Source organism: Vespula pensylvanica, chromosome 7 (genome assembly GCF_014466175.1).
Source record: "Vespula pensylvanica isolate Volc-1 chromosome 7, ASM1446617v1, whole genome shotgun sequence".
Lineage (NCBI taxonomy): Eukaryota > Metazoa > Arthropoda > Insecta > Hymenoptera > Vespidae > Vespula > Vespula pensylvanica.
The window spans coordinates 6,757,663-6,771,638 of record NC_057691.1 but is presented as its reverse complement, the minus strand read 5'-3'; the positions used below and the strand labels follow the sequence as shown (position 1 = coordinate 6,771,638).

General features: G+C 32.1%; 1 long non-coding RNA gene across 3 annotated transcripts in view; it reads right to left on the bottom strand.

Moving 5' to 3' along the window:
* Positions 1–13,976, bottom strand: part of LOC122630674 — an 82,386-nt gene that overhangs the window by 66,284 nt on the left and 2,126 nt on the right. The gene's annotated exons all lie outside the window — the stretch shown is intronic.

The window sequence follows — 13,976 nt, the reverse complement described above, 5'->3', positions numbered from 1 at the left end:
GGGGAGGAAAAAAAAAAAATAAATAATTAAAATCGAAATAAATGAGAAATGAATCCTGCCAAATTAATCTGAAATGAATATCATATTCGTGAATAATAATTTTTGTGTACGTCCATAGAGAGATGAAAGAATAAAAAACAAAAAGAAAGAAGAACAAAAGAAAATAAATGAACAATTAATACCATCAAATTTATACGAAATAGATATTACGATATACGCGAGTAATAATTTTATGTATGTTCAAGGAGAGATCAAAAATTAAAAAAAGAAGGGAGAAAAAAAGAAGAAAAGAGAAATTATAAAAAATAAACGAACGAAAAATTGATCCAGCCAAATTTATCTCCGCAATTGATATTATGTCCGCGAATAATAATTTTGTTTATATCTCAAAAAAAAAAAAAGAAAAGAAAAGAAAAGAAAAAAAGAGAAAAATAAAAAAACGAATTAACGAAAAATTAATCCTGCCAATTTTATTTAATAATAATTTCGTACGTGTGTGCGTGACGAAGCTCAAAGCAAAGAATTCGTGACCAATGATTATCAATTAATAAAATATTCTCTCGTTCGATATCATCGACGAATAATCTTCCATGGAGAATTTTGCTATCAACTACGTTACGTTCGACTGTGTAGAAACTTTGAAAGCGCGCGTGCGGTCGACCATTAGAGATGCCAGAGGACTTTCTATGTTTCCGACGTAATAGAATATCTCGATTACAAACCATTGTCACGTGACAACGATGTAGTCCACTCCGGCTTTAGAGATAATTCCGTCGAAGATAAAAAAAAAAATAAAATAAAATAAAATAAAATAAAATAAAATAAAAGTCCCACCGAGACTATTAAGATTATTCAGAATGAGAAAACTTTGGAGATGTTTTGATAGATCCATCTCTTTAACTTTCAAAAAAAAAAAAAAAAAAGAAAAAAAAAAGAAAAGAAAAGAGAGAAAGAGAAAAGGAAAGAAGAAAATTAAATTAGATCGAATCAAAAGAAAAATAAAAATAAATCGAGAAAAAAAATTGAAACGATGGAGGGGAAAGAGGAAAAAGAAAATGACAATGAAACAATTTTTTTTTTATAACCGAAGTATAATCCTCTTTCTGATTGAATCATACTGATGTTTCTCTGTGTATACGTATATCTCTCTGTACGTTCATATCTCGTGTGTGTGTGTGTGTGTGTGTGTGTGTGTGTGTGGATAGCTTAAGTACGTAGCTTAGTAGCCATGTTTCAAGAGAGACCACATTGACTACGGTCTTCCACGCAAACGTGTTAGTGGGTTAATGATATTTAACTCTAGAACGCGTGACGTTGCTTTTACCGCGCTTGTAAGATCACACAGCGAAGGTGAGACAGCAAACATCTAGCGAAAAAAAAAAAAAGAAAAAAAAAAGAAAAAGAAAAAAAAAACAGACGCGATAGCGAATAATACGATATTTCCTTCTTCGGTCATAACCGCTGGGAGGGAGAAGGGAGGAAAGAAAAGAGAGTAGAGTAGAGTAGAGTAGGGGTAGTAGAAGGTGGGGTGAGGAGGAGGAGAAGGGAGAGCTCACGCTCTCGCTGTAACCATCTTGGAAAGATTGTAATTTCATAATTATCACGTGATATCGAATGTTTGTCACGTGATACTTAAGAAGAAATTTCATCGAAATTTTCGACGATGGAATTTGAAAACTGTGGGATCAAGGTAAGTAAGTAAGTAAGTGAGTGAGTGAGTGAGTGAGTGAGTAAACGACGAATGGCACGTCGACGATGAAAAAAAAAAAAAAAAGAAAGAAAATGAGGAAAATGAAAAAAGAAAATTGCGATACGAGAATAACGTTATAGCGTTTCTTGTTCCTTGGAAAATGAAGAAAGAAAAAAAAAAGAAATATATTAAAAAAATATATATAATAATAATAATAAAGAAGAAGAAAAAAAGAGAGAGTAACGTTAGTAGAGGGACGAAGGACAATAGAAAAAAGTGCCAGATAGCGAGGTTAATTTGCGGCCAGTCAGTTAACGTTAGCACGACCCCCAAGTGTTATGTACGAGGGGTAGGTGGGTGAAGGAGATGGAGTAGGATAAGAAAGAGATGGAAAAGAAGAAGGAGGAGAAAGAGGAGGAGGAGGAGGAGGAGGAGAAGGAAGAGGAGAAGGTAAAGGCAGCAGCCAAGCCAGTCAGAAATACCTGGCACCTTACCCGATACTTGCGTAAGCAACAGCCTGGCGGACAAATAGTTATTGACCTTTATTGCTAGTAGGGTCTCTCCTAGCAGTGGTGATCATCTTTCTAACTATGAAACTTTATAACCTCGAAAGCTTCTATCGATTACTTACTTTGAACTAACTATGTAGGTACATAGGTACATAAGTAAGTAAGTAAATAAGTAAGTAAGTAAGTAAGTAAGTAAGTAAGTAACTACGTTGTAATACAGAATGATAAGATGAGACAGAGGTGAAATAATTGTGATCTTGAGGAAACTCTTGAAAATTGCTACCAGTTGATAATTATTTTGGATTATCGGTAACAGGATAAATTACGATCCAGGTAGATCGTATTAAATCGATATAAGTAAGTAAATATATGGTGTATGAACGTTGGATATCGAGTTTTTCTCAATAGAATTTGATATAGAAAATTGGGTGATTCTTTTCGATATCGCCATAATAAATGATCATTCTTAATTCTTCTTCTGTTAGATATCAACAGCCAATGAAACGAAACGAAATGACACGAAACGAAACGAAATCTCTCTTTCTCTTTCTCTGTCTTATTTTTCTAGATTTATATCAACGAAATGAAAGTACTGTCACATTGAGTTTACTTCTACATGGTGAAATGGTTCGTCGGAAAAATGGTGTTTTATTTTTCCGATAAACGGGGTATATCTTCGCCCAGAATAATATCCATCACGAGCTCTGACAGATTTATTACAAGCTCCGAAACTCACTCATTCACTCACTTACTCACGCACGTATGCACGCACGCAGCTGTAGCAAAAAAAAAAAAAAAAAGAAAAAAAGAAAGAAAGAAAGGAAAGTTCTGAGTGACCTCTGCAAATCAATTAGTCTACTTTTTTGAGACCTTTTTTCCTTCTTCCTTTTGTTGATTACATTATTACTAACTAAATTTAAGGAGCTTCGAAAAAGAATAATTGATTTTTATTATATATATATATATATATATATATATATATATATATATAAAGATCACTTAGAAATTATTGCTTTTTTTTACACTTAATCTTTCGATCACTTTTTTTTTCTTTTTTCTGATCGTATCATTATTAAATTTAATAAATCTCGAGAAAGAGTACATGACTTTTATTAAAAAGATCATCTAAGAAATATTACTTTTTCTTCGTCACATCACCCCGCACACACCTAGGGATTTTTGTTTCAGCTTGTATTGCAATTACACACACACACACACACACACACACACACACACACACACACACACACACACCTATACACAGATCTATTATAACAATCTTAACTCGCACGTTTTTCACTAACCCAACGGAAACATTTTAACGGATGAAGTAAAACCTGTACGGTTACGAATTAAAGAGAAGAAAATTATACGAACGAGGTTTTAAAAAAAAAGAAGAAATAAAAAAAAAAACAAAAAAAAAAAAGACCGATAAGAGACCACAGCGAGTTTCTGTACAAAGTGGACGAGTTCGCACGGATCCAAGAACCGTGGGGAATATCTGGTGACACCACTCCAATGCACCGGTTAACAGTAGTTTTCTCATGTTAAATGCATCAGATTGGGAGAAAGTATCGTTTTAACGAGTTACAGGTGTAGGTTACTCGTGTATTCATGCGTGTGGGTGTATAACGCGTACGTGCATACTTGCGTGCGTAAACGTACATATGTATGTATTTATTTATTTATTTATTTATTTATTTATTTATTTATGTATTTATTTATTTATGTATATTTGTACGTAAGTATATATGTAAGTAAGTATTGGAATACATAGATGGAACAGTCTTATGGGACGCAATATAACTACGTCCATTTAAAAATGGCTTTAAGATCGATCTCCGAAGGCAACCTCTGCTAACTCTGAACGACCAAGAAGAATTTACAACACTTCGTTTCGCTCGTTTTATTATACTCTTAAGTATTGTTTGTATATTGTTTGCTGTTATAGATAAATAATTTATCAGCTGGTAAACCTAACGACGAACATTCGTTATCGCGTATTTAACGCGAATTCAAAATGAAATATCATATGCAATTTTCTATACCTACATATAATATATAGGTTTGTATATAATTTGTATGTAATGTATAATTGTAAATATAAGTTTGTATATGGCTACATATACGCGTATATGTGTGTGTGTATTATAGAAGCTACTGCGATCTACTTTCTCCTTAAAACATTTTCTTCTTTACTTTTTTCTTTTCTTTTAATTTTTTTTTTTTTTTTTTTTTTTTTTTTAATAATTTTGTTCCCTCCCACGAAGTTCGCTTATCGACGACTTCTTTTTTTTTCCCCTTAACTTTTCCTTATATTTATCTTCTTTCTTTCTATCTTTTATCACTATAAAAAAAAGAGGAAGAAAGAAAGAAAAGAAAAGAAAAGAAAAAAGAAGAGAGACTTTCCATTTGAAATACGCACATATACATACACATACACATACACACGTAACAAGTGTATCACGATAGAAAGTAAAATAGATAGATCAGTAGATAGATGGATAGATAGATAAACAGATATTCTTCGCGATCGTCTACATAGATCTCGAGAAAAAGTAAGTAACTAACAAAGTACTTATCTTAAATCTTGATCGGAGATCAGAGTACGAACTGATTTTTTTCTTTCTCTTTCTCTCTCTCTCTTTTTTTTTAAACCGCGATGCGGCCAAGTTTATAATAATGCTAAATAGCTTTCGAAGTGGTTTTCGATTTTCAAAATGGCGCAGGTGAGATGGCGTATCGGTATTATACATTTACACGTAATCGCGTGATAGTTCGAAAAGCGTTAGAAGCGAATAGATGGACTGATGATAGACGAATAGACAGATCGATAGATACACGAAGAGATAGAGAAAGAAAAAGAGAAAACAATACGAGGAAGACCAGTCTATCAAAGGCGCCATGTTATTCGGGAATTCTTAGATAAAATTTCAATTCAATTGATGGAGTTGTTCGAGAAAGAGAAATAAAAAGAAAACAAAAAAGAGAGAAAGAGAGAGAAAGAAAAAAAGAGCCAAAGAGAAAGAGAAAGAGTCGTCGAAACATTTGCTCGAGATCTAATCTAACTTCCTCTTTTTCTCTCTCTCTCTCTCACTGTCTCTGTCTCTGTCTCTCACTTTCGTAAGTGAGTTTGTACGTCGCCTATATATATATATATATATATATGTATGTATGTATGTATGTATGTATGTATGTATGTATGTATGTATGTATGTATGTATGTATGTATGTATGTATGTATGTATGTATGTATGTATGTATGTATGTATGTATGTATGTATATGAAATCGACGAGGACGACACGGGGACCAAGTTAAATACGCTTTACATCCCGACCTCGAGTTACTAATCGGTCGAAAAACATTGGATCGGTAAGATGCACCGCGCTATGCATGACGTGATTACGTCAGCGTTGGGTTAAGGAAAGGAGAGTGGGGTAGTTGAGAGACACGGAAAGGGAGGGAAGGGACCAGGGAATAGGAACGCGGCCCAATTTTGCCGAGTGTTTTGATCGTTGGTATTTCTTGGATAAATACGCTTTTATTCGATCAGCCAAAAGACTGTGAGATAGAGATAGAGATAGAGAGATAACATTAGCAATCGAGGTTGCTAGCCTTTACAATCTCTTTTGCAAATTTTATTCTTGCCAATGAATCTTTTTAGAGAGATAATATATATCTATGTATGTATGTATTATGTACGTAAGTATTACATCTTGTATCACATCTCGAAAATTTGAATCAGACTTATTTTCTAAGAAGAATATTTATACGAATTTATCCATATTTATATCCATATATATATATATATATATATATATATATATATATATATATATATATGATTTATATTATACAGATAAATTTGTGTATATCGATATATTTTGAAAATATTCGATTAATTTTCTAAGTGGAGAAAAAAAGTTTCTAGCTAATTTTTACATAAAGTTTGGACTAATCTTTATATATATATATATATATATATATATATACACATATAGCTTTCAAATCGTAAAACTACAAGCATCTACGAATTTTTATATCACTCCATTTATTCTACACACGTGTGGGTGTATGATACAAATTAACGGATAATATTTGCTTGGAAATCAAATATGAAGAAAGAGATAAAGAGAGATCACGTTTTGCGAAATTTATATTTTCCTTTTTTTCTTTCGTAATTTTACGAGACGCGTCAAAAGTTCCTAGATGATTTTACAAATTAATTAATCTTCCTCCGGACTTTCGTAGATCAATTTAAATGAATACTTTTAATAAAATTAACCAGCTTAGCTTGGATAAAACCATGAAGGCCAACTAACTAAATAACTAATAAGCCCGAAGTGTATAGTAAGAAGGTGATCGAATTAACGCAAACATAAAAAAGAATAAAAAGAAAGAAAAAAAAAAAGAAAAAAAAAAAGAAAAAAAAAGAATTAACAAACGAAAAAGATCATCGATGATTCGCCATACATGTAAACAGTTGCTATCGAATTTCAAAGACGTAAAAGAAAGCAAAAAAGAAAAAAAAAAAGAAAGAAAGAAACAGAAAAGAAGAAAAAAAAAACGACGACACGGAGATCCAAGAAAGAGAATTGCTTGTTTGTTTCCCCCATAAGAAACACGCTTTCGAACGAATTCCATGGAAAATTATGAAGATATAACGACGAGTTAACGTGGATACAGTAGAAACCGTTCATATCGGTCGTTCGGTCGATAATACAGGACGTATATATTACGCGTCAGACGCGTCTGTCCGTAGTTTAAAAATAAAAAAATAAAAAAAATAATAAAAAAGAAAAGAAAGGGAAAAAATGAAGAAAAAGAAAAAAATAAAGAGAAAAAAAATAGAAGAGAGAGAGAGAGAGAGAGAGAGAGAGAGAAAGAGAGAGGGAGTAAGAGAAAGAAAGAAAGAAAAAAAAAAAGAAAAAGAAACTTTGAAATCTCTTTGAGTCGGTATTATTGATTCGACGGAACGAGACGGCGGGCGAAAAAATGCCACACGAAGTTGCAGCGTAACTGTGATACGGCCGGGTCAACAACGGGTCATCGTTGCTTTCCAACGACATTCTCTCCTCGTCTCCCTTTTCCACTCCTTTTTCTCTTTCTTTTCTTTTTCTTCCTCCTCCTCCTCCTCCTCCTCCTCCTCCTCCTCTTCTTCCTTTCTTAAACCTTAAATCTTAGTACTCGACGCAACCCTCGATTAATTATTTTCACTTTTTTTTTTCTTCTTTTACCTTCCTCTTGCTTCCCTAATTTTTTATTTTCCCTATTTCCTTCTCTTTAATTTTTTTTCTAAATTTTTTTTCTAATTTTTTTTTTTCTTTCTAATAAGCTTCTCTTTGAAAATGTATTCCGTTTCATTCGCATGTAACAAAAACAATTTTCTGGTTATGGTAACGATCGTTATGGAAAATTTGTTTTTTTTTTTTTTCTTTTTTTCGTTTTGTTTGTTCCTTTCATTGGACGAAAGTTTATAAATGGGTCAAAAGTTTTTGAATATATGAAAAGTTTGGTTCCCAAATGTTACACGGCTTTTAATTAGATGCCTAAAAGGGAACGAACAATTAATTTGTTTCAAAAAAACATTTCTCGGAATATTCTAACCACCCACGAAATTTTCCCTCCACCTGCGAGAGCTTTTCATACACCCACGAACTTTTAACCCACATAGAATTATGTGATAATAGAATAATAATTCTGATTATGATCGTTATTATTCAACTATATCATGATCATCATCGACATCATTATTGTTATTCTCGAGAATGAATATATATATATAAGAAAAATAAAAGCAAAAAAAAAAATATATTCGAGAAAATCAATGCACGATAAATTCGTCATTACGAATATTCATTCATTTTTTTTTTTTTTTATTTAATTTTTATTTAAATTCTGTTCATTCGTATTTATCGTATCTCCATTTTATTTATACCTTTTTCTCTCTTTCTCATATTCATGTGTATTATATATGTGTGTGCATATATATATATATATATATATATATATATATATATATTGTAACTTCCACCGGTCGTTGCTATCTCTTCCTTCGATATATATCGAGAAAACGGGAGGGTCGGGACTGAGGTCGGGGGAGGGAAGCAGTTTGTTTTTTCTAGTTTCTAAGTAAACACGGATAATGCATGGATATGGCTTCTTCTTCGGTATCTCTTCTCTATAACATTATTTCCTCGACCTCAAGAACGGAGACTAAAGTTATCTTATGGTTAATCGACGCCACGAAAACGAAAACGAAAAGGAAAACTAAACGAAACCAAAAAAAAAAAAAGAAAAAGTCCGATTAAATTTGAGATTATTGAGAGATATGCATACGCGTGTTACAGGGTGAGCTAAATATTTCTTATGGAGGCTAAAGGCGGCTTATATTTTTACGATTTAGTTAAAAAAGAAAAAAAGAAAAAAGAAAATTAGACTCAAAGATTTTCTCGAAAGAGTGTAATCGATTATTTTTATTTAAAAGAACATATAGAAATGTGAGAAATGTTCTGCACACCCTATATGCACATACATACATACATACATACATATACATATATATATATGTGTGTGTGTGTAATACGTACGAATCGATTTTAACTCGTATTAAATCTTTCTGGTAGATGCGATAAGGTTGAGAAGCACTGTTCGAAAAACAAATCTTTACCTTTAGATAATGCAAGAAATTATGCCAAAAGAGATCGACGGATTGATATCGACGTTGATACCAAATGTATTCGCACGTTTTCATCATTTACACCGTCTTACACAGTCTTCTTTTACTGTAATACACACGAGTTTATAAATAAATATGCTTTTCTTTTTTTTTTTTTTTTTACAAAATAAGAGGATACTTAAGCTGAGGTAACGCACCTATCGTAGAAGCCTGAAATAAATTCAAATTTCTTTTCCTTCTTTATTTTTTATTTATAAAAAACAAAGTTTAAGTTCGATATTGAAGATCGTTAAAAAGAAAAAAGAAAAAAAAAAAAAAGAGAAAAAAGAAAAAAAAATCTATTCAATCTTCATGTCAATTCCTTTTCATGACAATCCACGAATAATCTATTATTCTATTAAAATATATCACAACTATCGATCGAGACTTATATAATATATACGATATAACGATGTAATATATTATATAACAATAAAACTACAAATGAAGAAAAAAAGAAAAAGGGAAGAGAGAGCAAACAAATAAATAAAAATCATAAAATTCAAGTTGAAAAAAAAAGGAAGAAAAAAAAAAACTTTTCTCCTTCTTCGAAGAATAAGATAAAAAGAAGATTAAAAAAATAAAAAAGATAAAATAGAAGATATATATATATATATATATATAAAAAAAGATTGCAAAATCGTAAAGATCTCCTTATCTTAGGAACGTTCTAGCGGTTCGACGACACTCTGTTATAAGCCGCGAATGTGCAGCCGCGAGATAATGCACGTTCTCTTATCACTCCCGGAGAGTTCGCATATTCGCTTATCGACCACTATCAATCGAGATTCGGATAAAGTCAAGACGAGAGAGTTGAAAGAGGTGGAGAGGGAGAGAGAGAGAGAGAGAGAGAGAGAGAGAGAGAGAGAGAGAGAGAGAGAAAGAGAGAGAAAGAGACTTTCATTCTCGACGTCTCTTCGATGTTGGCGACTACAATTTTTATTTCGTTTTCCCTCCTTTATATACTTTTTCTTTCTTTCTTCGTTTTTTCTCTTTACTTTTTATTCATTTATCACACACCTCTCTAATCGTCTCAACCGTCTATGTATATGTACGATACGTTTTTTTTTTTATATTTTTTTATATTTTTTTAATAGCGTTATATTATAACGGAGGGGGGGGGGGAAATGATATCGCAAAGCAGAACCTGTTCGAGAAGTTTCAAGAGGGATACTCGACATCATTCTTACATGTAATATAATTTTTTTTTCATTTCCGAAACAATATAATTGAAGTTTGCTATTTTTTCTTCTCTCCCTCTCTCTTCTCGTTTTTTCTTTTTCTTTTTTGCTTATCACCAACCTCGTTATCTACAAACTCTTCATAATTGCATACAATATATGCTGTTTTTTTTTTTTTTTTTTTTACATTCTCGAAACGTCGTAATCGAAGTTTACTTTCTTCTTCTTCTAAAAAAAAAAAAAGGAAAAAAAAAGTAAGGTTAGTCCGGAGTCTCGGAAAAAAAAAAAAAGAAAGAAAGAACGAACGATTATTACAATCCGTTCGGAAATTAGAACATCGAGAAAAGGGACTTTTGAATCAGCCTGTATTATTTGACGATAAAAATCGATGCAATCGAAGTATACTTCTTTCTTCGTTTTATCGGTCAACGTAAGTAAATAAGTAAGTAGTATAGTTCGAATCTGATCGGTTCCAAGATGGCTGACGTTTATACGTTCTCGTGAGAAAAAGAGAAAAAGGAAAAAAAAGAAAAGGGGAAAAATAAAATTCGTGACTTCATTGTTCAAAATTGATTGTATTAAAAGTAAGGATCGCATATACGAAATAACGAAAGAAATATTATTACGAATTAAATTCGTCTCTTAACGTTTACGATCGCAACGCGTTAAACATAATTTCTTGGCAAATATTATAATTTTGTTTGTTACTCGCTTAAAGGAACGGGATTATATACCTTCTCTCTTTCGACACTTTTCAACGAACATAAACATAAACATTTTCCTGGCTAGTATTCGACTTTTAAAATTACGTTTCTTTAATAACGAACAATTTTCGTAACTGTTTTCATATTATGTCTCTCTCTCTCTCTCTCTCTCTCTCTCTCTCTCTCTCTCTCTCTCTCTCTCTCTCTCTCTCTCTCTCTCTCTCTCTCTCTCTCTCTCTCTCTCTCTCTCGCTTAAGTAACTTTTACTTGTTGGCATTAAACGAAAAAGACGTTGCATTTCTATTTCGAGAAGCTAATAACGAGTTTTCCAGGAAAAAATGTTTTGAAACCCACCCCCTACTCCTATCTCAAAACACACACACACACACACACAAAATTAAAAAACATGTTTGAAAAAGTTTGAGCTAAAAGGATGAAATGGGATCTCGAAAAAAAAAAATGAAACGAAATAAAATAGAAAGATATAAATGTAACCACAAAAAAAAAAAGGAAAAAGAAGAAGAAAGAGAGAAAAAAAAAAGAATGAAAGAAAAAAGAAAGAAAGAAGGAAAGAAAGAAATTTGTCGACGAAAATCGTGAAGGAAGTGACACGAGCGAGAGTTTCTCTCGCATCGTTTGAATTCATGGAATCCGGCTTGTGGATTAGCTTAGCTCGGTTCGAAAGCAGCCACAAAGAAAAAGAAAAAAAAAAAGAAGAAGGAAAAGTCCCAAAAAAGAAAGAAACGATTAACAAACTTCTAGAAAGTTCATTATCACTATCGTTATCATTATCATTATTATTAATCTTCCTCACATTTTATATTATAACTAATTGATACGAATATATATATATATATGTATATATGTATGTATGTATGTATGTATGTATGTATCAATTAGAATTTTATGAGTGTATTCGAAAATGTCAAAAATTTTTACAACGTCGAATAAAAATGAATATAATTATTAAAAGAGATGATTGTTGTTAGAATCCAACGATCGTAACGATAACATGGAAATTAAAAGAAATAATAAAAAGGTGACGCCATTTTGTTGTCGACAATATATTTCTTCTCGTAAGTCTTCTCATAAATTCTAATACATATAAAGAGAGAAAGAGAGAGAGAAAGAGAGAGAGAGAGAGAGAGAGAGAGAGAGAGAGAGAGAGAGAGAACGGATAAAATTAAAAATTAAATATTACATCAACTGGATTCGTTCGAAAACGACTACGATTACGACTTTAACGACTACGATTTTAACTTACGACTACACGACTATACGACGATGAACTTGTTTTCATAAGTTCCTATCCTCGTCGTACACGAAAGAGAACTCTCTCTGGACGTATGTTTTCCTTGGTATCAGGAGCACAGAAGAGAAATATATACATATACAAGGCGAGATGTCAAGTGAAATAGAACAAACTGCTGAGCCAAGGTAATAAGTAATAACATATTTTTCTTATGTTTACTATGTGTTAGTATACTGTTATCATATATTCATATATATATTTATATATTTATATTTGTTACATATATATATATATGCACACACACATATATATTATTATTATATATATATATTTATATATGGAATGTATATATATATATTTCTAATCTAGATAACTTGAAAAGAGAGAGAGAGAGAGAGAGAGAGAGAGAGAGAGAGAGAGAGAGAGAGAGAGAGAGAGAGAGAGAGAGAAGAAAAGTGACGATGACCTCTTTACCGCGTGTCTAATCAATGTAAAAGCAAGTATCGATAACAGTTTCTTTTATCATCTCCTTTTTCACGTTATACTATATATATGTGCGTGTATATATGTGTATATGTATATATATATGTACGTATATACATTACATATAAACACTTTCTCGCCAGACCGTAATTCTTTTCCTTAACTCGAGAATCTCTCGATTACGATTGATTTCACTACCATATTCTATTAAAATATTTACGTATTATTTCTATCGAAAATATATACACATGTTAGTTTTTCACATATTTTTCATTAATTCGCATTATACATTTATTTTTCCTTGAAACCATAAAAAAAAAAAAAAACGATAAGAATAAAAAAGAAATAAAGAAAAGAAAAAATCTTTCGGGTTTAACAAGTTAGGTTAGGTTAAGATAAATTAGTCAAGTATGGTTGCATGTAGGATTCAAAAGGACGATAAAAATCATTTCCTCGTAAATATATACATACGTACATATATACATACATATCTTTTAATCTTTTTTATAAATAACGAAAATGATCGAAGAGAGAGGTTAGAAAGAACGCGAGGTTTCACGATCAAGGTTTACGAAAGAAAATCATAAACAAAAAAAAAAAAAAAAAAGAAAAGAAAAGAAAGAAAAAGACGGAAGAGAAAGTTTGTTTTATGAGAGAACCCTTTCTAAATACTAAAAGATTTAATCTCTAAAAATAATGAGACGAATAACCACAATCACGACCACAATGGCGACGATCGAAAAATTGATCTATTCTAAATGACTTCGAATTTCTATTACAACTATTTAATCGTATTATTGAAGAGAACTGTTGTCGTAGGTGGGGAACGATCCATCGAAGAAAAAGGTACACCACACTGGTATAGCTTGACGTAGGACCGTCTAAAAGGGTTCAAAGCCAGTAGCATATATATACATGCATACACATATATATAGCATATACATACTCTTACATATATAGTGTTATACATATACATATATATATATATGTGTGTGTGTGACTACGTTCCAAGCGTATTTCTGACACACATATATACACTTCGCATATATGCACACACATATAATATACACGTGTGTATGTGGTACGTTTACCAGAGTAAGAGAGTAAGTAAGAGAGAGAGAGAGAGAGAGAGAGAGAGAGAGAGAGAGAGAGAGAGAGAGAGAGAGAGAGAGAGAGAGAGAGAGAGTCGAGTAAGTCTCACGATCACGAGACGACCCGCCAATGGGCGGTCCGCGTGGTGCCGAACGGACCTTCGTCGTGTCGAATGAACGACCCTCTCTCTCTCTCTGTCTACCCACTCTTCCTCTATATACGTATATGTATATATCTCTCTCTCTTCCTCTCTCCCTACTTGCCGCATTCGCACTCACGACGAACCTACCTCACTCTCGTTAGCACGTAAACACGAACGAGACGTTCTTACGGAAAAATGCAAAC